Source organism: Danio rerio, chromosome 19, assembly GCF_052040795.2.
Source record: "Danio rerio strain M-AB ecotype USA chromosome 19, GRCz13ab, whole genome shotgun sequence".
NCBI lineage: Eukaryota > Metazoa > Chordata > Actinopteri > Cypriniformes > Danionidae > Danio > Danio rerio.
The window spans coordinates 47,344,462-47,369,608 of NC_141039.2; the positions used below are offsets into that span (position 1 = coordinate 47,344,462).

Genomic DNA, 25,147 nt, shown 5'->3' on the forward strand with positions numbered 1-25,147 from the left:
AAAAACAAAGTCAGTTATAACTGCCTATTATCAAACGACAGGCGACTCATTTTATTACTTATCATTGGCTGCGACATTGCCACTTTTGCGTTATTAGCCTATCTTTTTCTCGCCTATAGGCTACATAACAATAAAACAATAATCTGGACAAACTAAGACATTTTGCAAACGTTTAACCATGGCAGAACCCCAAAAATTAGAAAAAAATGTCATACAATAATAATATTAACAATCATAATAATAATTTAAATGATGAAAATGTATAACCTATCCCAATCCTGACATAGCTGCGTTTAAACAGCGCAAACATTGCTCCTTATAGTTATGCCATATTAGACGGTTCTGTGTGAATAACTGAAGACGCTCCTTTAATGCATTCGCATGTTAAATTATTTTAAATCAGACGCCCCGTCCATAACCAACCTTAAATCATACCTGAACTCTCTGTTTAACATTTCCAAGTAAACTGTTTTGTGACATTCTCATAAAATCTCTCTGGTTTTGAAAATCTTTGTTCGTAATTGTTCTTAGCCCTGTCAATGTTTATCTAGTTTGTATTATTATAATATTTCCTCTCCTGTTTCTCTTACGTTTATATTCTTTAGCTGTCAATATAATACTTCGCGTCTATGGAAGAAAGAGTCAATAGATAGACAATGTGTAACATCATATTCATCAAAAGACGGTTTATGTGCAAGTAACCGCACCGGTCCGAGCAGGTAACGAGCCGGCATGGGAGACAAGCTCCGATAAGATTGCAGAACAACGTCTGTCACTGGATCCGAGGGGTGAGCTTTACGCGATCACCAGCTGGCTTCCGTTACATAAGGGCAAATATAAATGACTAAACCCTCATTTACTCATACTTTTTATTATTTATAATGTCCAAGGCATTTATTTTAAAATTGAATGCTACTTTTGTGCCTTTATTAGCCTTTTTCTCGCCTGTTTACTGGTTTAAAAATCTTACATTATTCCATCTCCACCTGCTGGTGAAAGCTAGAGCAGCTGGCGATCTTCACTCTGCAATCTATTGCTTCTCCTGCAGTTCCCGGATGTAATGTTGAATTTTATCAGTCGAATTTGATCCACTGAATTTATGGAAGCGAATTTTAGAACTGAAATAAAATGAACTGAAAATGACCTTTTGAATATTATAAATCGTATTTTTAAAGGGTATTGAATATTTTGTAAGTGAAATCTGAAAATTGAATATGAATTATTGAATTTTTAAGTATGAAAACATGTTTGAAATATTTTTCGTTGAAATATTTACAGCTTAAATAAACAGATATGTTAAATTTCAGGACCTAAAAATACAAACCCTGGAATTCAAGTCATTAAAATGCAAGAACTTGTTAATACGGTGTATTATTTTTTTCAGTTTGTGATATTCAACAAGCTTTTTATTTCAAGACTTTAGGCATTGATTTTGTTCCATACATCTGGGAGTGCCATTTTGTTAAAACAAGCAAGCAACAAAACTGACTGTGTGATGAAGCCTGCATGAGTTAGAAATTTAAGATATGAAAGCTAGTGAACACTGGACAGTTCAACAAACAAGAAATCATTAGTAAAATACTTACATTTTAGTCGTAATGTAGTTCTAAACGAAACGTTTGCGCCTCAGAGTCACACTGCCGTTACACATGTGAATCAGTTAATTGAATGAATCAATTGAGTCACGACTCCATTTAAGGCAATCACTGAATCAGCTGTTTGAAAGAATCGTTTCACAAAGACTTTACGCCAACTAATTGTGGTTTCATATTTATTTATCCAACCAGCCCCAAAAACTCAGTAAAATATTATCTTTATTTCATTTGAGACAATCACATGCATTGCATGTTTGAACCAGCCGTTCGAAAGAATCGTTTGATTAAACGATTCAATTAATCATTCACAAAGACGTGCCGCCACCTAATTGGTTTTAACATCATATTTATTTATCCAACCAGCCCAAGAACAGTCAGCAAAATAGTATCATCATCATTCCATTCGAGACAATCCCATTGCATGTTTGAATCAGCCGTTTGAAGGAATCGTTTGATTAAAGATTCGATTCATCATTCACAAAGACTTAAAATAACCTGTTTCAATATCATTTTTTATCCAACCAAAACACTCAGCAAAATATTTTCACCATGGTTTCATTTGAGACAATCACATGCATTGCATGTTTGAATCAGCCGTTTGAAAGAATCGTTTAATTAAACGATTCCATTGATCATTCACAAAGACTTGCCGCCACCCAATGGTTGTTTGAATATCAAACGTATTTATCCAACCAGCTCAAAACACTCAAAGCATGAGGCAATCACATGCAGTGGATGTTTAAATCAGCTATTTGAAAAAATTGTTTGATTAAAGATTCAATTGATCATCCAGAACTTGCCGCCACCTTGGGGAGAAGCGGGGCACAAAGAAACACTTTTTGGTTTTGGCCAAATAATGAACAAAGTAATGGGGTTAGACAAACCATATATATTTTTTAACCAATAACACACAAGCCTCTCCTACAAATGAGCACTGGAATTATGATCGCAGGACCTGTGGTTTCTTTGCAGTAAAAAATATACAATTTACCCCTTCCACTGGGCAAGTTGTAACAGACGGGGTTAGTTGTAACACATACATTTAAAAGCAGATTTCACACAATTAATTTAAATTCAGTCTGCTTTAAATAGTAGCTATATTTCCTCAGTAGTTGACACATTTCTTTTTTATTCTACATAGCACAGTATGTTTATGTATTTATTTGTTTATTGGATGAACACATTTGAATCTATTTGCATTATTATCCATTTATCCATTATTATACAGTGCGTTAATTTGCATTATTAGCAAATAAAATATATATATTTCTTTCTATTAAAAAATATATATATATATATATATATATATATATATATATATATATATATATATATATATATATATATATATATATATATATATATATATATTTAAAAAGATCCCAACATTACACTCAAGATCCAAAAATGTATTGTGTTAGTTTATTGGTGTCCAACAGTGTGGATTAATTGTAACACCCTGTTACAACTAACCCCGCTGTTTTCCTCAAAGCTGGCACACAAAGTCAATGTGTGTTTTACATCTTTCAAAATGGTTCCATATTTTAGCCTAAAAGACGGTGATCACAATAATATAAGATTTGTTTGCATACTTTCACAGATTTTTTAAGTAGTAAAAAAAAAAAAAATATATATATATATATATATATATATATATATATATATAATAAAAATACCTGTCAACCCTTCCGTTTTTCCTGGGATTCTCCCGTATTTTACTGTTCTATCCCGCTATCATCCTGTAAAGGTATTTTCCCGTACTTCTCCCGTATTTTCAGTCTTTCTCTGAACAGCCGAGCCTCACTATACGCAAACCCATACCGCCGAACCACCAGGGGTCGCCCCATGCTCTAAAACGCCAGTCTTCTGTGCTTTCGCTTTGTTTAGGAATGAAAACACTCATAAATAAATACTAAAAACGGCGTGATTCCAATTCCTTTTAATTACAGGTGTCGTCGCCCATCCTATACAATCCTCAAAACAGTCATAATGGTGCATGACTGTCAGCTGACGTGCTCCATAGTGATAAGCAGATGCTGTTTCCCAAACGGATTCTGTACACGCGATTTGAAGCTGAGAGAAAAAAGTTTGGCTTTTGGGTGCGTGTTTAAACCATAGACTGTAAAATAAAGACATATACACATATTTAATAATAATAAAAACATATAAGGATGTCGATCTTGGTGGGTTTTTTTTTCCAAACACAACTAATTTAATCAAATTTTTTTGGGGGGGTGGGGGGGGGGGGGGGGGGTTGTTGGGGGGGGGGGGGTTCTCCTGTGTTTCTCATGCAAATTATGCAGATTTTTTTCAATAATTGGCAGGAAGACGTCTGCTGACAGTGTGGTGAAAACATCGGAAGCGGTTAACCCTGAGCAAATACCTTAAAACACCGTGTGACATTTAACCCCGCGTTACTTTGTGCCCCCGCGCTCCCCTAATGGTGTTTTTACTTTCATATCTATGCAACCAGCTTAAAAACTGCTAAATATTAAGTATCATCATATTCATCATATCTGAGACAATCACATAAAGAACATTGAATCCGTTGCCGCCATCTAACGGTGGTTTTAATATAACATTTATTTATCTATCCAGCCCCAAAAAACACTCAGCAAAATATTAATTATCATTATCACGAATAAATTCTGATATTATAGCCTATATAATTGTTGACACCTAAATGAGACGCACACTCCAGCAGAGTGATATTCATGTCCTCGCGTATTAGTTTGGCAACTCCCCATATTTAATATCCCTAATTACCTTCATCTGAGAGCGAGTGAAATTAAACAGGACAAATTAAAAAGACGGACGCCATCCAGACAAGCCTCTCCCTTGTCAAGACTGCAGCCCCTGATCTCAAGATGCTACAGCTGGATAAATGAAAGATCTTCGCTGTATAAATCGCCCAATCCAAAGTACAGGAACATCATCTCTCCGCATGCTAATGGTGTTGATTATAACCTGCTGACGCCTGATGCACATTTAGGAAATGAGAGTGTCGGGAAGCGGCAACACCGCCGCGCCTGGGTATGAAAAAGCGTCACATTGTAAGGATTGAATAAAAAAGGATAAATGTGATAATCTTGTGTCAGCAGAACAGGCATTCGAAGCCCTTGAGGCCTGTCAATTTTGCCATTTAGAGTGGTGATGGATCACTCGCGTTTGTCATTGAGGCCGATGGGAATATCAATGAAACGAAAATGAGAGATTCGGTACATCAGCGGAAAAGACAACAGAAAGCAGCCAAACTGTCCGTGCAGAGCTCTGTCATTATAACCGAGTGTGTCTCGGTGATGGTCACACAGTATAGGCTACTAGTGTAGAGTAAGAAGCCAGGACACAGGATGGTGTTTGATATGGAGTCAGAAAAGTCTCAACCTTCCTGTTTTTCCCAGGATTATCCCATATTTTTACAGTTCTATCCCGCTATCATTCCATTAAGGCATTTTCCCGTATTTTCAGTCTGATCAGGCCCGTGCAGAGACCGTCCAAAGGGCATGTGCAGGATACATTTTTGGAAGAGCGGGAGGGGGGGAGGGGGGGGGGGGGGTTGCTGCAGATCTGCAGAGTGGATGCGCGCGTACTGAAGAGCGGTGTATCACGCGCGTACTGATCAGCCAACACAATCTCACGGCAATTCGTAACTTTTTCATTTAGTGGCTAATTCGTATGAATTCGTACGATCTAATTCGTACAATTTAGTACGATTTGCTTATCCCCCAATGACGGTTGGGGTTAGGGGTGGGGTCAGGTGCCACGCCTCCTTTTTAAAATTGTACCATTTTGTACGACTGAACTCGTACGAATTCGTACGAATTAGCCACTAAACTGGCAAAACGTAAAATACTTACGTTTTGTCGTGAGATCAGGCTGGATCAGCTGTGTTGTCGCGCGCGTACTCAAGAGCGGTGTTGTCGAGCGCCTACTGAAGGGCGGGACTGAAGGTGTGGCGCATCTCGCGGGGGCACTTTTGATCATTTTGGAAGGGCACTTTCTATCCACGACTAAAAAGGGCATGTGCACTGCACAGGTTGAGCCCTATGTGTGCACGTGCCTGAGTCTGATCCCACGAGGAAACGTACGTTTTTTACTTTTTGTCAGTTTAGAGGCTAATTCCTATGTATTTTTATGAGTTCAGTTGTATGAAAATGTTCGATTTTAAAAAGGAGGCGTGGCACCTAAACCCACCCCTAACCCAAACCATTATTGGGTGATGAGCAAATCGTACTAAATTGTAAAATTTAGATTGTACGAATTAATACAAATTAGCCCCTAAATCAAAGAGTTTAATTGCCGTGAGATTGTGTTGCTATACCACAATATGCATTGGCCTTCTTTCAAAATAGATGTAAATAATATACCAATATATGTTGGTATAATCCAAAAGCTTTTTCCTATAAATTACAATTGTATTTTTGTTTAATTACTTGAACAGAGCAGAGCTGTCTGGTTTCTCCATGCAGCTAAACCAGGAACCAGATAAAACCAGCTACACATATTCAAATGAACATATCATTCAAGTAATCTGTACAAATCCATATTCATAAGAGGAACAGCAAGTTCTCCACTTCTGAACGGCTGAGAAGCTCTCAAAAGGGCTTTAACGAGAAACTAGCTGAAACACAATTCTTTCATCTTTCCTAGTGAAAGACGCCACAGCGCCGCATCGCTTCTTTCTCTTCTGTTTTATTAACAAACCTTTCCATCTGAGATGCACAGCAAAGGATATGTTAGCGATGGCATGTTTTGGGGATTCTATCGCAGCCAGCGTGTCGTCGTGTAAAATTAAACAGAGCTTCCGAATCTCCAGAAAATCTGGCAAAGCTGTACAGTTCATCGCAAGGAATGAGCGATTTATCATCTGTGGCGTCAGTGTTCCTCAATCATTTATTTTCTCCAGCATGTTTGCTTAAACACCAAGGATTCGACACAGAAAATAACACTGACTTCCAAGGCAAATGTTCTCTAATATGTTATTAAAAGTGAAAGAAATCAATTTATAGATTTTAAACACCTCAAATATTTAAGAGAGGCACTTTTGAGTTGTGGATCAATTGATTAATGTGAAATGTTAACCCCCTCCACCACCCCCCACCCCCCAAAAAAATGACACATATATAAAAACCACTCACCGGCCACTTAATTAGGTACACCTGTCCAACTGCTCATTAATGCAAATTTCTTATCAGCCAATCACATGGCAGCAACTGAAATTATTTAGGTATGTAGACATGGTCAAGACGATCTGCTGCAGTTCAAAGCGAGCATCAGAATGGGGAAGAAGACTTTGAACGTGGCATGGTTGTTGGTGCCAGACGGGCTGGTCTGAATATGTCAGAAACTGCTGATCTACTGGATTTTCACGCACAACCATCTCTAGAATTTACAGAGAACGGTCTGAAAAAGAAAATATATCCAGTGAGCCGCAGTTCTGTGGGCGCAAATGCCTTGTTGATGCCAGAGGTCAGAGAAGAATGGCCAGACTGGTTCCAGCTGATAGAAAGGCAACAGTAACTCAAATAAGCACTCGCTACAACCGAGGTCTGCAGAAGAGCATCTCTGAACACACAACACATCCAACCTTGAGGCGGATGGGCTACAGCAGTAGAAGACCACACCGGGTGCCACTCCTGTCAGCTAAGAACAGGACACTGAGGCTACAATTCACACAGGCTCACCAAAACTGAACAATGGAAGATTGGAGAAATGTTGCCTGGTCTGATGAGTCTCCATTTCTGCTGAAGCATTCGGATGGTGGTGACAGAATTTGTCGTCAATAACATAAAAGCATGGATCCATCCTGACTTGTATCAATGGTTCAGGTTGGTGGTGTAATGGTGTGGGGGATATTTTCTTGGCACACTTTGGGCCCATTAGTACCAACTGAGCATTGTGTCAACACCAAAGTCTACCTGAGGATTGTTGCTGACCATGTCCATCCTTTTATGACCACAGTGTACCCTTCTTCTGATGGCTACTTCCAGCAGAATAACGCACCGTGTCATGAAGCGTGAATCATCTCTGAAGAATATGAGGAGTACCTTGAGGAGTACTTTGTTGAAGCTATGCCACAAAGGATTAAGGCAAAAGAGGATCCAACCCAGTACTACTAAGGTGTACCTAATAAAGTGGCCGGTGAGTGTGTATGTATTTGTAATGTGCCTATTTATTGTATGTATGTATGTATGTATGTATGTATGTATGTATGTATGTATACACTCACACACACACACACACACACACACACACACACACACACACACACACACACACACACACACACTGTGAAAATGTCCGTAAATTAGCAGTTTTCTGTATTTTTGTGATTAATGTTTTTATTTTTCCCCATTTATTTATGTTTTTGAATTGTATTATGGGACCTTGATCTTTCTTCCAACAACTTTTAACCTTAATGTTCTTGAAGTCCTCAAAAAGTGACTTTTTATAACTGTTGTAGTAGTTTAAAGCGATATATTGTTTGGGTTGGTGTTGTATACACTACAAAAACCTTGTACATGTATTTGAAAAAAAAGTTTATTTATATTTATAAATTAAAGATTTATTTCTAATTCAAAGTATATATACATTTAATTATAAATATTTTGAATTTAATATTTTGTTTATATACACATTACATATGCACAGTGAATACATATACATTATGTAAATACAATCTTTTATTTTAGATGCTATTAATGGTGAGTATTCATTTAACAGCACTGAGTAATATATTGTTTTACAAGTTATGTTTAGTAATATAAAGAGACTAATTTAAGTGATAAAATGAACACTCACAAACAAAAAATTCTAAATAATTTACTTAGTCTTTATAAACCTCTACGGCTTTCTTTCTCCCTAAAACAGATTTCGAAGCATACTGGTATATATTGCATGGACAAACTAAGCATGAGACGCATTTTTTTTCAGTATCTTCTCTCTTGTGTTCTGCTGAAGAAGTCTTACATGTTTAAGGGCGGATTAAATGATGACATATACTGCGCTTAAACACTGAGGATTTCAACATCTTAGTGATTTTGAAGGCAAAGGTTCTTCACAGAACACATTTTTATTAATATTTTATTAAACAGTGAAGGGGAAAAAACAATTCATAGATTTAAAACACTGAAATATAGAAGAGGGAAAAATCATACACTGGGCCTGAACAGGTTTCTAGTGTATTACAGTAAAATGAGACTATATGCCAGTATTCCTTTCATGCTTTGAGTATTCAGTAAAGGTTTCACAAAGGATTTTATGCATTTTCATCGGTGAACAGGTCTTTAAAAACCTTTTTTTTCTTAGTGTGCACAAAATGAACAAATCTAAAGAGCCATTTTCCACAATTAATGACATTTTGTAGAATTTTTAAAAACTTTGCCTGAGTGTTGACTCAGATACAGTATGTGCACACTCTTAAAAAAAAACTAAAATATATATATATATATATATATATATATATATATATATATATATATATATATATATATATATATATATATATATATATATATATATATATATATATTAAGAGTGTGCACATATCTGAGTTTACACTCAGGCTTTGGCTGTAAGATGGGTTTTGAGCTGCAGAATTGGCTGGCTCTCTCTTATCAGCAGACCTGGGTTTGGGCCGGTCATTCATCACCGTCTGCTGCTTTAGACATGCAGTGCTGGAGCAGGACCTTCCAGCTTGGACTCTCAGTGACAGGGCATTTCCTGCCCTCAGTGTTCCATCTTTTGTACTAGCTAATATGTGGTCTATCGATTGCATTTGTAAAAAAGCTGGATGCACTCTCGGAGTCCTGAAAGAAAAGGGGAAATCTCCAGTATCTATGTGTGTGGAGAGATTTTTTTAACAGAGTTTTTTTTCAACACATTTCTAAACATAATAGTTTTAATAACTCATCTCTAATAACCGATTCAGTTTATCTTCACCATGATGTCAGTACATAATATTTTACTAGATATGCTTCAAGACACTTCTAAACAGCTTAAAGTGATATTTAAAGGCTTAACTAGGTTAAATTAATTAGGCAGGTTAGGGGAAATCAGGCAAATTATTGTATAACAATGGTTTGTTCTGTAGACTATCAAAAAATATCGAAAGTCTAATAATATCAACCTTAAACATTGTTTTTAAAATTATATATTAAAAACTGCTTTTATGCTAGTGAAAATAAAACAAATAAAACTTCACAAAAAATATTATAGGAAATACAGTGAAAAAAAACTTTACTCTGTTAAACATAATTTTGGAAATATTTAAGAAAGAAAAAAAAAGAAAGAAAAAATATCAAAGAGGGGCTAATAATTACAATAATCATGATTATTTGCATCCTAAAGTTTGTTTTGACATGATATATGTGTATCATGTTTATATGATACACACACATACATAAAAACTAAATTATACAAAACAATCATGTTACATAGATATTTAAATTTATATATAATTTGTTTCATATACATATATATGTTATATCTAAAAATAAATAAACATTCTCTTAATTTTATATATATATATATATATATATATATATATATATATAGATATATATACATACATACATACATATATATATATATATATATATATATATATATATATATATATATATATATATATATATATATATATATATATATATATATATATATATAGTATAGTATAGTATAGTACAGTATAGTATAGTATAGTATAGCTTTTATGCAGCTTAAAGTGACATTTTAAGGCTTCACTAGGTTAATTAGGTTAACTAGACAGGTTAGGGTAATTAGGCAATTTTTATTATATTCTAGCCGAATTAAAACAAATAAGTAACTTTCTCCAAAAGAAAAAAATATTATCAGATATACTGTGAGAATGTCCTTGCTTTGGTAAACATATTTAAAAAAAAAAAAAAAAAAACCTCTGTGACTTTTGCTTCATGGAACTGTGTTTTTTTTTTTTTTTTTTTTGGAACTCTGTTTTTTTTCTGCATTAAAACTACTGCACTCACAGCATTTTACATGAGATTTTCATAAAAAATTTGCCTCAAAGTCTGTAACATTTTCACAAAAACTAAAATATACACTTCACTTGCATTCAACATGCTTTAAATATATCAAATCAACCATAATTTTTGATCAACATCTAAACTATATACATAGCTTAGCTCTTAGAACACAGTCACATTTATGCAATACAAGTTTACCCAAAAAACAACCAAAAATTGACTTTTTTTTTTTTTTGAGTTTAATAGGCTGTTTTCCTATACTATGGATGTCATTGGTTACAGCTTTCCAGCATTCTTCAAAATATCTACTTTTGTGTTCAACAGAATGCATAAAAAGTCAAGTGTTAGTAAAAAATGATGGCAGATTTTTCCTTTTAGGATGCACTATCCTTTTAAATCATGTGAAGCAGATCCTTCTGCAAGACTAATCAACATCATATTGTTTATTTACGAAACCAAAGCTGATTATTCATTTATTTCTATATTTTTTCCAGATTCATTTTTATAGACTTTTATTGTCATTTTTCCTTCTATGGATGTCAGTGGGGCGTTGTGGTGGCGCAATGGGTGGTTCGAGCCTTTGCTGGGTCAGTTGGCATTTCTGTGTGGAGTTTGCATGTTCTCATGTTGGCTTGGGTTTCCTCGGGGTGCTCCAGTTTCCCCCACAGCCCAAAGACACCTGGTATAGGTGAATTGGGAAGGCTAAATTGTCAGTACTGTATGTGTGTGAATGAGTGTCTATGGGTGTTTCCTAGTGATGGGTTGCAGCTGGAAGGGCATCTGCCGCATAAAACATAAGCTGGATAAGTTGGCGGTTCACTCCACTGTGGCGGCCGCAGATCAATAAAGGGACTAAGCAAGAAAATGAATGAATGAATGAATAAATGAATTTCAACAAATACAGCTGTCCAGCATTCTTCAAAATATCTTCATTTGTGTTGAACAGAATTAAAAAGTTGAGTAAATTATGGCAGATTTTTCCTCTTTTTTTTGCAATAACCATCCTCTTTAAATCATGTGAAGCAGATCATCCAGACTAATCAACATCATGCTGTTTATTTATAAAACCAAAGCTGATATCATAGATTTATCTTTTCTTTTTTTTTTTTTTAATAATTACCCAAGTGTCCTCTAAAGAACTACTCAAGCATGCTAAAACTGAGATGGCAATTTTCACAAACAGCTGTCTTCTCCCATCAGCTTCATGATATCCTCCAGCCCTCTGCAAAACAGGGTCCAAGAAGACTCAACTTCAACATGCAAGAAAAACAAGCAACTCATCCCTGCGGAGGATAGATTCTGTCATCCGGCAGCTGAAGACGGGCAGAAAACAACTTGAAGCTTTCCAGAGGCGCGCGGCCCGAGAGACCCCGCCGCTGCCCACTGCATTAGCATCCCAATTTGGTTTCAATACATCCCAAGGCTGGTGCCGCCGAAGGGGGCGACTTTATTACAATGTGTTGCGACCTCGCCTCAACGCTCTCTTGCTTATAAATGATTCTCCTTTCGGGGCAGAGAAGCAAGGCGCCAATGCACTTACAATCCCTCAGGAATAATACACGGTTAGAAGCATTTACTTTGCTTTGCTTAAAGTGAGAGAATGCATAGCTTTTAAAGTATTTAGTTGATTTGACTTAAAAAACTGATTAAACTCATTGCTTTAAAATTAAATAAGTTAAGGGCATATTTATAAAAAAAAATTAAGGTAAATGTTAAAATTTAATTGACCCTTTTCACAAAAATCATCTTAAATTATTAAAATATTTTGATAAAAAAATTTAAACTTGTATGTATTTGTGCATTTATTATGTAATCTTTGGATCAAATTACAAAAAAAAAATAATGCTTGTGCGAGGGATTTGAAATGCAGCGTTTATGGGGGGTAAATTTGACGTTGTTCTCTCTTCTAGCTGTCGTCACCAGTCTCACACATTTCTTTATGCACAAATGTCTATATACCACCATCATGAAGTATTTTTAAATTATTATTACTTCAAGAGTTCACACTTAGCTGATGATTAATTATAAGCTACTTTGGCATGCTGTCCCAGGAGAGAGCCCTGAGCTCATAAGATCCTCAAGCCCGGAGCTCCCTCCCATTGGAAGACGAGAGGGGAGTTTGACAATCTCAAATGAAAACTAAAGTGAGGGCGACTAGCTAATCCGCTTTTAAAAAAGCAGCCAATAGAGTTTAGTTTTTCTCTCAGCTCCGCCAGTAAGAGTGGTTGACCCCAAGTGCATTGTTACATATTGAGTAACATTAATTTTGACAATGCAAGTGTGTATTGTTCCTGTGTGTTTCCTCCATTATCTATCTCTCTCTCTCCACATGAGCGGAGATCAGGTGCAGCTGTGAGAGGGGCGGCGCCAGCTATAAAGGCACGCCGTTGACGCTCCTCATCGAGTTCTCTTCCTGTTTCCCCTCGCTTTTGTGTGTGTCTGAGCAGCTCGCTCTGAGTTCTCTGTGCGGCAGTGATCTGTCTGAAACCTTTTTTTCAAAGTAATCCGGTGAGATACTCTGTTAAATACGGTAATAGGACGGTAACCTGCATTAGCGGTGGCTGATTGTTTAATGCCTTTCTCCAACCCTGTTTCAAAGTCATCTGGTGAGATACTCTGTTAAATACGGTACTAGGACGGTATCATGTGTTAGCTGTGGCTAATATTTACCTTAATGCTGAATGATCAACGAGAAGGCCCTTTTTCTTTTGTCCAGTTTTCTCCTGTTTTGTGGTTAGTTATGGAGGTTAGAATTGTATGCTTTATTTATGGAATTTTATTTTTGGTAGAGGTACGAGGTTTAATATTAGGTAGCGTACCTTGTTTTGTTTGTTGTTTTGGCCTTTTTGTTCCCTGATTCTGATTTTGATCTTTTTGTTTAATAAATCTGATACCCCTTATTGACAACTTGGCCTGTGTGTGTGTCCTTGGGGGAACAGGAACGAGGACTCCGGGTGACCACTTTTTATAGCGGTCATCCTTAAACTTATGTGCGTAGCGGGGTGCATCCGCTACGTAACAGCATCAAAAGAAATGAACGCAAACAAGAAGCGTTTTAACGTAGGCGGGGCATGTCAGACACTAGAGAGCATTGGATTGGTCAGAAGATTTGATGAGAAACTGAAGTATGAGGTGACGTCTAAAATAATTGTTAATCCATTTAGGCTGAAGTGACAAACTACAAGCTTTACATGTTTAAATCGGTTATATAGACGCAAATTTTGTTATTCATCTGTACCACACTAGCTTCCTTGAAGACTAACATACCAATACTAATACTGTATTTTGACCGGACCATTAAACCTGTTTCCAGCAAAAAACAGGTTTGTCTTTCCTTTTTGGAAGTGGTTTAAGTCAGATATTCTCTTTTTATTTTCACAATTATGAGTGCATGGCTTGAAATGATGGATTTCTTCATCTCCCGCTGGATGTGGACAATGTTCTCATGGATGCTTGGCTTTCTGGAAGGCTTTGTGATTTTTATCTTTTGCGATAACATTGTAATTATTGTTTTAACAATGTGTGAGATGACCTTATCAAAAAAAAAAAAAAAAACCCAGAAGAAAACAAAAACAGCTTAAGAATCCAAAGCATTGATTGCGTGATAAAGCTTATTATTATGCTCCTGTAATTCCGGATATAGAAGGAAAAAAACAAATAAATACACAAACATCTCTATTAAATTAGGTTGTTTTGGTTGTGGATTTTTAAAGTATATATGATGTACAGTAAGCGGCATTGTGGCTCAGTGGTTAGCACTGTTGTCTCAAAGCAAGAAGGTTGCTGGTTCGAGTTCCGGCTGGGTCAGTTGAATTTTCTGTGTGGAGTTTTTATGTTCTCCCCTTGTTCCCCCACAGTCCAAATACATGCGCTATAGCTGAGATGGATGAACAGTATGTCTGATAATATTTTTAAATAAATCTTCTTGAGAAAGTCTTGTTTGTTTTATTTTGGCTAAAATAAAAGGAGTTTTTAATTTTTTAAAAAACATTTTAAGGTCAATATTATTAGCCCCCTTTAAGCTTTATTTCTGTATCGATAGTCTACATAACAAGCCATCGTTATACAATAACTTGCCTAATTACCCTAACCTGCCTAGTTACAGTTTTTCTCGATTGCTTTGATGCAGTTGTCAACTGAAACTCCACATTTTCAAAACAGTTAACACAGAGGCCTAAACAGCGACACTCATGGTCAAAATGATACATTTTGCTTGCAAAAGGCACATATCCTGTCAAAACATTTAAAATATGAAACAAAAGCTAGTTTCACCTTCAAACAACACAACTTGCAATCAAGAATATGAGCTCTTTCAATTAATCATTACACAATGGACAACAAAATACAAAATACAGAACTCAGTGCACCACCATTGCTTGCCATTGTAGCTTATAGCCAATGGCATTTGTTGTCTTTCTATTTGGGCTGTCAAATTCGCATTTTTGCAAAGAATTGGATCATGAATAAGATACGCTTTGATAGAATATATATTGAATTCATGACATTTTTCAAACTGTGGCTGAAAACTGAAATACTGAAAAAAAAAAAAAAAAAACAGGCAAAAGTAATAAAATACTGTGAATATTAGAGAAAACACATGTAAACCAATATACAGTCAAATCTATTGGGAGTATAGGACATAGCCATATTGACCTCCTCCATCAATGCTGGCGCAGAACAACACAGAGCTTCCATCGTTTTTATAAGGTTTACAGACTGATTGCTAATTGAAGATTTGTGTGAAGGAGTGTCAAACCGGTGCTTCAGTGATTTCATACTGATGTTGGTAGTTTTTATTAGTTAGGAATAGATGGATTCTGTTTGGTTACCATAACTAAAACAATGGAGTTTGGACTGCTTGAATGACATCTGTGTTAACTGTTTGGAAAAATAGTGGGGAAAATGTGTCAACCCAATGAGAAAGGGTTTACACATTTGCAAGACCTGTCCTTTGCTCTGCTGGGATAGTGATAATGAAAATGAAGAGGAACCTAGTTTCTTTAACCAGGTCAAAGCAAACAAGAAAAACTGTAACCTAATCAGAAGACTTGGGGTAAATTTATTGAATACATGAATAACTTGGATGTTACATTGACTGAAAATACGGATGGAAAAGTATAACACTTCATTGCTTTAATCCTGCATTTGTCATTATTGTTTGTTTATTGTTTATTTCCTCTTAATTCACACATCAGCTCGATGTCTCACAAGTATGTCTATTTACAGTTTTTCTAAGACGCTTTGGTGCATTTCTCACAACACTATTTACATTTGCACAACAAATCATGCATTTCTCAAAACAATTAGTCATTTGTGCACATCCTAATAGCAGTTTCTCATTCCTTTCAACAAATTGCAAATGCTTTCGGACATGCAAAAAATTGCTTACATACAACTGTCTGCTATTTATAACATTATCAATTGATTATGTCATGTCAGTCGAAATGAACTAAACTTCAAAATGCTGAATAGTCATTCCATATAAAACTAATAGTATTCATTTCATTACTTATATATACTATATATATATATATATATATATATATATATATATATATATATATATATATATATATATATATATATATATATATATATATATATATATATCATAGGTTGCGTTAGACTTTCTCATTGTCTGTCATTTTGATGGAGAGGGTTGTAAAAATTCCGTCATAACCTATTACTGCCCGTCATGTAATTTGCATATTTTTTAATCACTCTTTTCATTCATATTTTAATCATGAACTTGCACGACGAGCATATAGGCTAAATTATTAATTTACTTATTTAACAAATGAACAAAAAACTTTAACTCTAATTTATTGTTCAACAATTTTATGTGTTTTTTTGCACTGACAGTAGAGGGAATTAAAGCATGACCATTTGTGCCTGAACACAGGCAGATATAAATAACAAAATATATTACAAAATATAATTCTGACTAAAATAAGAACAAAACTTAAAAATATAACTATTCAGATGATGTTCTGTAGGCCTATCTACCTTAGCTCATATCTAGTTGCAGAGGGGCGCTGTTCACAAATGCACTCTAAAACACCTGACCTCCTTACTGCCGACCAAACAAGACTATTGCTAATTAATAAGTGCAATCACCATCAGCTGGACAGGAACTGGGAATTACAGTCAGCTATAAATTACAAAAGATCACGCTCAGAATAATCTTCCAACTTCTCCGTCACTGCTGAAAAAAATCTGTCAATGACGGAAGATTTTCGGTTAACGCGACCTCTGTGTCACCGACTCGGTCCCAGTCATTCCCCTCGCTGGCCAGCAGAGGTCATCATCACCGGACTTTTGACATTACATCATCCATTGACTGATTAGCACTCACACCTGCATCACATCTCCTAATCACCTAGCTCACGCTTATAAGCAGCACACACACACAGTCTCACTGCGAAGTCTTGTTCTGCCCCGGCTAACACTACTGAGCATTTCTCATCCTTGCCTGCTTTTCCCGTTGCTTACCTTGCTTTGGTCATCGACCTTGTCCTGCCTGCCGTTTGCCTTGCACCTGTGCCTGATTCCCGACTCTGATCCACGCTGCCTGCCTTGAACTCTATGTCTGTAATGCCTGCATACTCATCCTGTGTTTACCTGCCGCCAGCCCTTCAACCTTATACTACTGTGTTTGATGTGAGTTCGCACATGCATTATATTTGTGTGCTTATTGTTATTAAACTGTGTTTAATAAATGTACTGCAAATGGATCCCTGTGTCAGCCACTTCGTTACACTCTGATATATATATATATATATATATATATATATATATATATATATATATATATATATATATATATATACACACACAGATGTAATTTTAATTAAATATATGAATTTGGCTCAATTAGGCGAGTGTATGTATTACAAAAACTGCTGAAAAAAGACGACCTCCCTATAGTCAAAGTATAATTCACACACATGACATTGCTCCATACCAAGCAGAAACGAGAATACAAAACCAGGATTACCGGGATACTTTCAATCATAGTTCATTATTAAGATGGATGAACTGAAAACAGCAGAGACCAAAAAAATGATAGGGGTCACTTTACCGCCTGACCAGAAACATCAAGGCCTTCGGTAAAATATTAGTATTTTAAAGCAGAGCAGCAGAAGATGATTCATATCACCACCTACAAGCTAATGCATCGAAGAAAGTCCAATCCACAATCCACGCTTAGATGCCCAACTGGACAATTGATCATCCCAGTGGCTTTCTGAGGGTCATAACGCCTTCGAAATGACCTCATTTATTGCAAATGTACCTCTCCGAACCATCCAACTTCAGCGTTGACCAGCTTGATAGGAAACGCCACAAACAATGCAGCCAGTCAAAGGTTACCAATGGAGGGGCACGGTGGACAGAAATGAAAGCCTGTTTTAGCTTTGATTGTTTGTCTGTGTCAAAACGCATTTGTGTCTTATATCCACACACACAACATGCATCATATACAGTACGCCGATCTCATCTGCTCCAATCCATCATGGCTAAAGCGAGGCTTTACACACTTTGATCTTCTGCCTCGCGAGATCACAGGAACCACAGGAAAGATTGCTCTCGTAAATGAATTTCAACAAAAGATGAAAGAAGAGACTGTGAATATGTTCATTATTCTCCCTCTCACCCTCAGTGGGGGATGAAGTACACAAATCGGGCACTGTAGAAGTACAGATAGCCTAATAAAATATTACTACAGTAACTATGAAGTTGTCAGTATTATTTGTACTTTGTCAAAGTGCAAAGGTATTTATTGATTCAGTTTGAATCAGTCAATCATTTACTGGAAACTCACTCTAAACAGATCATTTGAAACAGTGAGTTGTTTACAGGAGACTTACTCTGAATGCATCTTTTGAAACAGTGAGTTGTTTACTGGAGAATCACTCAGAACAGATCATTTAAATCAGTGAGTTGTTTACTCTGAACGGATCATTTGAACCAGCAAATCACTTACTGGAAACTCTCTCTAAACAGAACATTTGAATCAGTGAATCATTTACTGGATACTCACCCAGACCAGATCATTTGAATCAGTGATTCGTTAACTGAAGACTCACTCAGAACAGATCCTTTGAATCAGTGAATCGTTTATTGGAAACTTGCAGATCATTTGAATCAGTGAGTCCTTTAATGCAGATTCATTCTAAACAGATCATTTGAATCAGTGAATCGTTTACTGGAAACTTACTCTGCACAGATGATTTGATTTAGTGAGTCCTTTAATGCAGATTCACCCTAAACAGATCGTTTGAATCAGTCAATCGTTTACTGGAAACTCCTTCTGCACAGATAATTTGAATCAGTGAGTCCTTTAATGCAGACTCACTCTTAGCAGATCATTTGAATCAGTGAATCGTTTGCTGGAAACTCACTCTGCACAGATAATTTGAATCAGTGAGTCCTTTAATACAGACTCACTCTTAGCAGATCATTTGAATCAGTAAATCGTTTGCTGGAAACTCACTCTGCACAGATAATTTGAATTGGTGAGTCCTTTAATACAGACTCACTCTTAGCAGATCATTTGAATCAGTGAATCGTTTGCTGGTAACTCACTCTGCACAGATAATTTGAATCAGTGAGTCCTTTAATGTAGACTCACTCTAAGCAGATCATTTGAATCAGTGAAGCGTTGGCTGAAGACTCACTCTGAATGAATCATTTGAATTGGCAAGTTGTTTACTTGAGATGAATAAACGGACTAAGCCTAATGAAAATGAATGGATGAAGTACAGAAGAAGTAAAAATCCTTTTTTCAGTGTTGTCCACCACTGCACCACAGCAAAAAGCACAGCGACTGCTTTCATAAACTTTGATGGAAATCTGACCTTGCTACTTTAATGTCATCAGCGGAACCTAAAGATCAGCCGCGGCTCGATTGTGTATTGATCGCCGGCCTGTTTTGGTATGGAAGAGCTGTACTCGCTCAAATGGAGACCGACTGCAAACTAATGTGTCTCAGCATCACCACCGCGCCGTTTCCTTTGATTGTCATCACAAAAGAGCCCGGTTGCCTTTTGATCAGGACACTCGGGCTAACCTTCTTCACTAATTGAGGGATGCTTTTGTGTGCTCCGCGTAGGTGTAATTAATTAACTCGGGTTGTTAATTATTGTTGCCGGACTAAGAGCATCAGATCAGCAAACATTTTTCTATTTCCTAATTATGAGAACGGAGTATCGTTTATGATTAAATGAAATCATCATCCGTAGATTATGTTTGACCCGTGCTGAAACGGAAATTGATACGCTGCTCATTTTAATGTGATAAATGCTAATCTGCATTCAGTGTTTGCTTTGGGAAATTTACATTCAGCTTTTTTTTTGGGCTTTAATAATGCTGAGCAAATGTGGGTTGATCTGTGATTTATCAAATTACCACAACCTTTTGTTAAATGTGAAAAGCTCAGCTAATGGCACTCTCAGTGACCGTAATTCAACATCGGCATCCCAAAAGAGTCATGCAGGAAGATGTGGGCAAAATAGTGTTTTGGAGAGGCATTCATCGACAGCAGAAAGTTTCAAGTGAAGTTTTAAACTCATCAAGCTTCAACATTTGTTTGTAAAGAGAACGGATCATATCAAACCTCTTCAGATGTCATTAGACTTAAACAGACCCACAGGAAAATGCATCAAATTACTTCAAATCTTAATTGACATCAATAGATTGTTAAGTAACAGCAGATGCTTAAAGAAATCTGACCTTTATGTGATTCAATAGGACCGTAAGTGTCAAAATCAGTAAAGACTTTTAAGAAAACCATGATAACACTTTACAATGATGTATCATTGGTTAGGGTTGGACCAAAAAAAAAAAAAAAAAAAAAAAAAAAAAAAAAATATATATATATATATATATATATATATATATATATATATATATATATATATATATATATATATATATATATATATATATTCATAGACCTTTTTCATGGCTGCAGCATGGAGGGCGCCTTATCGACCAGCGTCTTCCGGTAGAATGCTAAAAACTTCCGTTTACAGCATTTACAACTAGTAATTTGTGCTCCGAAAATGGGTTTCAATAATGTTTTTAATGGATAACAGAGTGTTTTTGTGCCACACAACTTAGAAATGTGTCTGTTAAAGCCGTTATAATCGGTCACATGTGGTTCAAGTGCGTCAGAAATACGAGAAAAACTTTCTCCTAGTTCACGTGTCTGCCGTCAGAAATAGTGTGTTTGTGCTGACAGCATGTCAGCTGTTAGCTCAGCGGCTCTTTAACACACACACACACACACACACACACACACACACACACACACACACACACACACACACACACACACACACACACACACACAGAGAGAGAGAGAGAGAGAGCAAACCAGAGTACTGGCATGAAACTTAACAGGTATGAAAGTCGTGCAATTTACAAAAATGAGCAATAAAAGTCTGTTATTGATCCTCTGCTGGCTGATTTGCTGTTCATTCTAATCGTGAGCCGTTTGTGTTTTATTTCTGGTGTTTTATTCACCACGGTTTGTGTTTTCCTGTCATTTGGAAATGACACTAGCCTATATTTTCACTTTGTCACAGTTGTTAAATCAGTGTGTCAGTGGCACAGTACAGGCTATGTGTGTGTGTCAAACATTTTGGTGAATTACATTAGTTTGGGCTGGTTATATATTTGAAATAAACAGAAAATGTTGACTTTAGCGACGACGAGGCTTCATTTAAACTGCAGAAGATGCCATCTGACAAGGAGGGAAAAATGCCTTACAGCAGCTGTTTTCCATCCTATTAGATCGCATTTCTTTAAATTATCAGTCCAGGAGATGCTGCTGATGGACAACAGTATTAGTTCAAAGATGAGAAAAGCAGGTAAAATAGATTAAAACTATCGTTTCAAAGCTGTCCAAATGTGACTGTTTACACGCATCAGCTGCCGACCGGAAGTTCTTCGCATTCTCCTTGCGCATACACGCAAAGCATAATGGGTAATTTTGCGTTCCAAGAAAAAGGTTTATACAACAGTTCTGTCTGGTTCTCGAATCTGATTGGCTGGTAGCCGTACGATATTCTGCAATATCAGAACTCCTACAGCCTCTTTACCCTTTGTGTATTACTCCGCCCACATACAGCCAGAAAAAAGCAGACACTACAGATGTAAAATTTAAAAGATGCACGCTCAACTGTTTAACTGTCAGATTTTGATTTTTTGAGTTCCTCATACAAAAGGAGTTTTTGAGACTTTCCATGTTTGATTTAGTTTTTTTATATACACAATTATACCATCAAACTGTTGTATAAATGCAATATCACACTCGTAGCAGTGCGATATGGCTGTATATCAGCACTGGTGGGGGCACTAAGGCACTCGGACTGCGGCCTCGTGCCAATGCACGCCTCCCACCAGTGCCGATATACAGCCATATTGCACTGCTACGAGTGTGATATTGCTCATAACTAACAATGAACAATAGGGTGAATTCATGTCAATAGAGACACCTTTTGTTGCTCATCTCAATGGCAAAATGTGTCCCAATTCATCTGAAATCGCCCTACTTCTACACTATTCTATTAATATAAGTTGTTGGCGTTTATCCAACATGAACAAACAATTAAACCATTAGATAGATGTGCTCTCTATGAAAGGATTCTTTGGATTTAAACGTGTTTATTATTGTTTGTGAGTGCTTGCAAACAATTTATATGGACTGAATATAAACAAACAAATATAATGTAGTAATGTTTAGCTTAGTTAGTTTCAATTCCGCCCATATAAATTGTTTGCAACCATTTAATATTAAAAAGTTTTAATTCCAATAATTGGTACAGTGTACAGTCTAATAAATCAATGATAATATTCGTTATATTTGGCAATGAATATTCAAAGATTCACATTACTTTCCAAAACCGTAGTACTCTACAAGCTGTCTTGTGTGTTTTATGAAAGATTCAGTGTCTCAATCCAGCATCCAATCAGAGAGGGAAAGCCACGAAAGCTGAAGGAAATGAATAAGATCATGGAGTTCACGGATGACGCTCTTCACAGCTGCATGAGAGCTATAAAAAAGACCTTGATGTGTCACCAGCATCAATGTTAATGATGTGCAACTGTTGAAAGGCACATGCGTGTCAATTTTTCAGTAGCGATCAGAGAACTTCAGGCTATAGGTACAGAAAGAACAGCATCTACACGAGAGAGTCATTGAGATAACACGAGATGTTGAGCGTTTACTGAGATAAAGACTGAAGCTCTGGCCTGAAGCGCTGATCAGATGACAGTCAGTGTGCACTTAAATGCGCACTGAAAAGACTAGACTTCAGACTAAACAGGCGGATGCTTATTGTGGAATGAATCAGAGTTTTTGAGTGAATCAGATGAATTAATGATTCACTGGCCACATACTGACATACAAAGAGCTCAATAATCCCCTTGACTTGTTGTGATGTGAGATTAAACAAAAATATGATATTCTGTTACGATGAGCATGTCAAAAGATATACACTACCATCTATGTCTGTGCAATATGATGACACATTCTCAGAAATAATGGTATGAGTGTTGTCACTGGGGTGGTACCTTTTAAAAAGACGGTGCACATTTGTAACTAAAGGGTCCTTATTGATACCTCAAATGTACATGTACACCTTTAATGTACAAAGTTGACATTTTAGTACTAATATAGAGTGCTGAGGGAAGGTAACTTTTGAAAGTAATGCATTACAATTTTGAGTTACCCCCCAAAAAAGTAACTAGTTGCGCTACTAAGACTCCTTTAGGTAATTAATGCGTTACGTTACTTCTGAGTTACTTTTTCTGACCTGGGGTGCGTTTCCCAAACAACAATGTAACTCGCGACTGAACTATCATAGTACTCTGCATCGTTTGGGAAAAGAATGATGTAGTGATGAGTGTTTCCCAAAACCCGTAGTTTCTCTGTCGCAGATCCATCGCTTGAACCACGTTAGTTATAGCGTAAAACGCCCTCCTAAACAGGATGGACTATCTACTTCTTTAGAGATGAACCCCATTATTTCTTTGCGCAAATTATATTGTTTTAGACAAACACAAACTTAAAAAAAAAATAATTCTTTAATAATAATATTAATAATATTAATTGATGATGATGGTTATTATTATTATTATTATTATTATTATTATTATTGTTATTATTATTATTATTATTATTATTATTATTATTATTGTTATTATTATTATTATTGTTATTATTATTATTATTGTTATTATTGGTATTGGTATTAATCTCAGTATGCAATAAGGTCGGCCACTAAAGCATTCCTTAAATCTCCATGTCAAGTAAATTTGACATGAATTTATTCCAAACGAAGCCTTATGTTAAAGGTATAGATAACAATGTGTGTAGAACAATCCCATTTAAAGTTAAGCGGGGGCGTTTTCCTTCCTGGAAATAATATTACACTTAAGTTTTTAAAATGTATTAAATTTTACATACAAAGAACGCCAGAAAAGATGATGATAGTTATTTTTATTATTATTATTATTGTTATTATTATTATTATTATTATTATTATTATTATTATTATCATTATTATTATTATTATTATTATTATTATTATTATCATCATCATCATCATCATCATCATCATCATCATCATCATTATTATTATTATTATTATTATTATTATTATTATTAATATTATTATAAAGTAGGATATTGTTTATTTATTTATTTTTTTCAAAGTCTATTTGCACTAGCCGACTGAAGAAAAGTTTCCTCCCTCAGACTATCAGGCTGATGAACACTTAACACACCCCACACAGACTCTTCCATACCCCTCACTGCACAATATCAATATGTAGCATGCACTGTTGTACATATCGCTGTCATTTTACATTGTCCTGGTTTTTTTTTTAGGAGTATGCTGTTGTATTTTGCGCTGTCTGTATTTTGCACTGTCATTTTATTTGCACTGTCTGTATTTTGCACTGTCTGGAGCCAGCACCTAAGCTTTTCACTTATAACACACGTGCTGCAGACGATGTGACAATGAAAGTGATTTGATTTGTGTGTATGGGTGTTTCCCAGTAAAGGGTTGCAGCTGGAAGGGTATCCACTGTGTAATACATATGCTGGATAAGTTGGTGGTTCATTCCGCTGTGGAGACCGCTGATTAATAAAGGGACTAAGCCGAAAAGAAAATGAATGAATGAACATTTAAGAATATCTTTATCTTTTAATCTTTAAGAAACAATCTAATCCTGTGATGTGAATATTGCAGATACACACATTGCGATATCAATGCTCAAACGATATATTGTTCAGCTCTAGTTTTAAATAATAAATAATAAAACAAGTAAAGGAAACTGCATGAAAATCCCTCGGTCTCAATTTCCGCCTGTTTACCCTTCACGTGTCTAAGGTTGGCAAATCCCACAAGCGGATGGATGTCAGAGAAACATCAGCACCCTGCTAGCGCTCCTACATTTTTCATCCGTCAGTATCTTCGCAGAAATCACTGTCGGCTTCTTCCTCTCACTATCTCCTGTGTATTACAAGCGCAACCTCTG

The 25,147-nt window shown here is 36.0% G+C and overlaps 1 protein-coding gene across 14 annotated transcripts in view; it reads right to left on the reverse strand.

Annotated features, from left to right (window-relative positions):
• csmd3b (CUB and Sushi multiple domains 3b) overlaps positions 1-25,147 on the reverse strand; it is a 1,026,877-nt gene that overhangs the window by 736,901 nt on the left and 264,829 nt on the right. For 9 of the 14 annotated variants that reach the window (XR_015517226.2, XR_015517225.2, XM_087296033.2 and 6 more), the window contains exon 1: positions 1,587-1,670. The exons of the other annotated variants lie outside the window; for them this stretch is intronic. The gene's annotated coding sequence lies outside the window, so the exon portion shown is untranslated. Of the gene's footprint in view, positions 1-1,586; positions 1,671-25,147 lie in introns of those variants that run through there. 14 annotated transcript variants of the gene reach the window in all.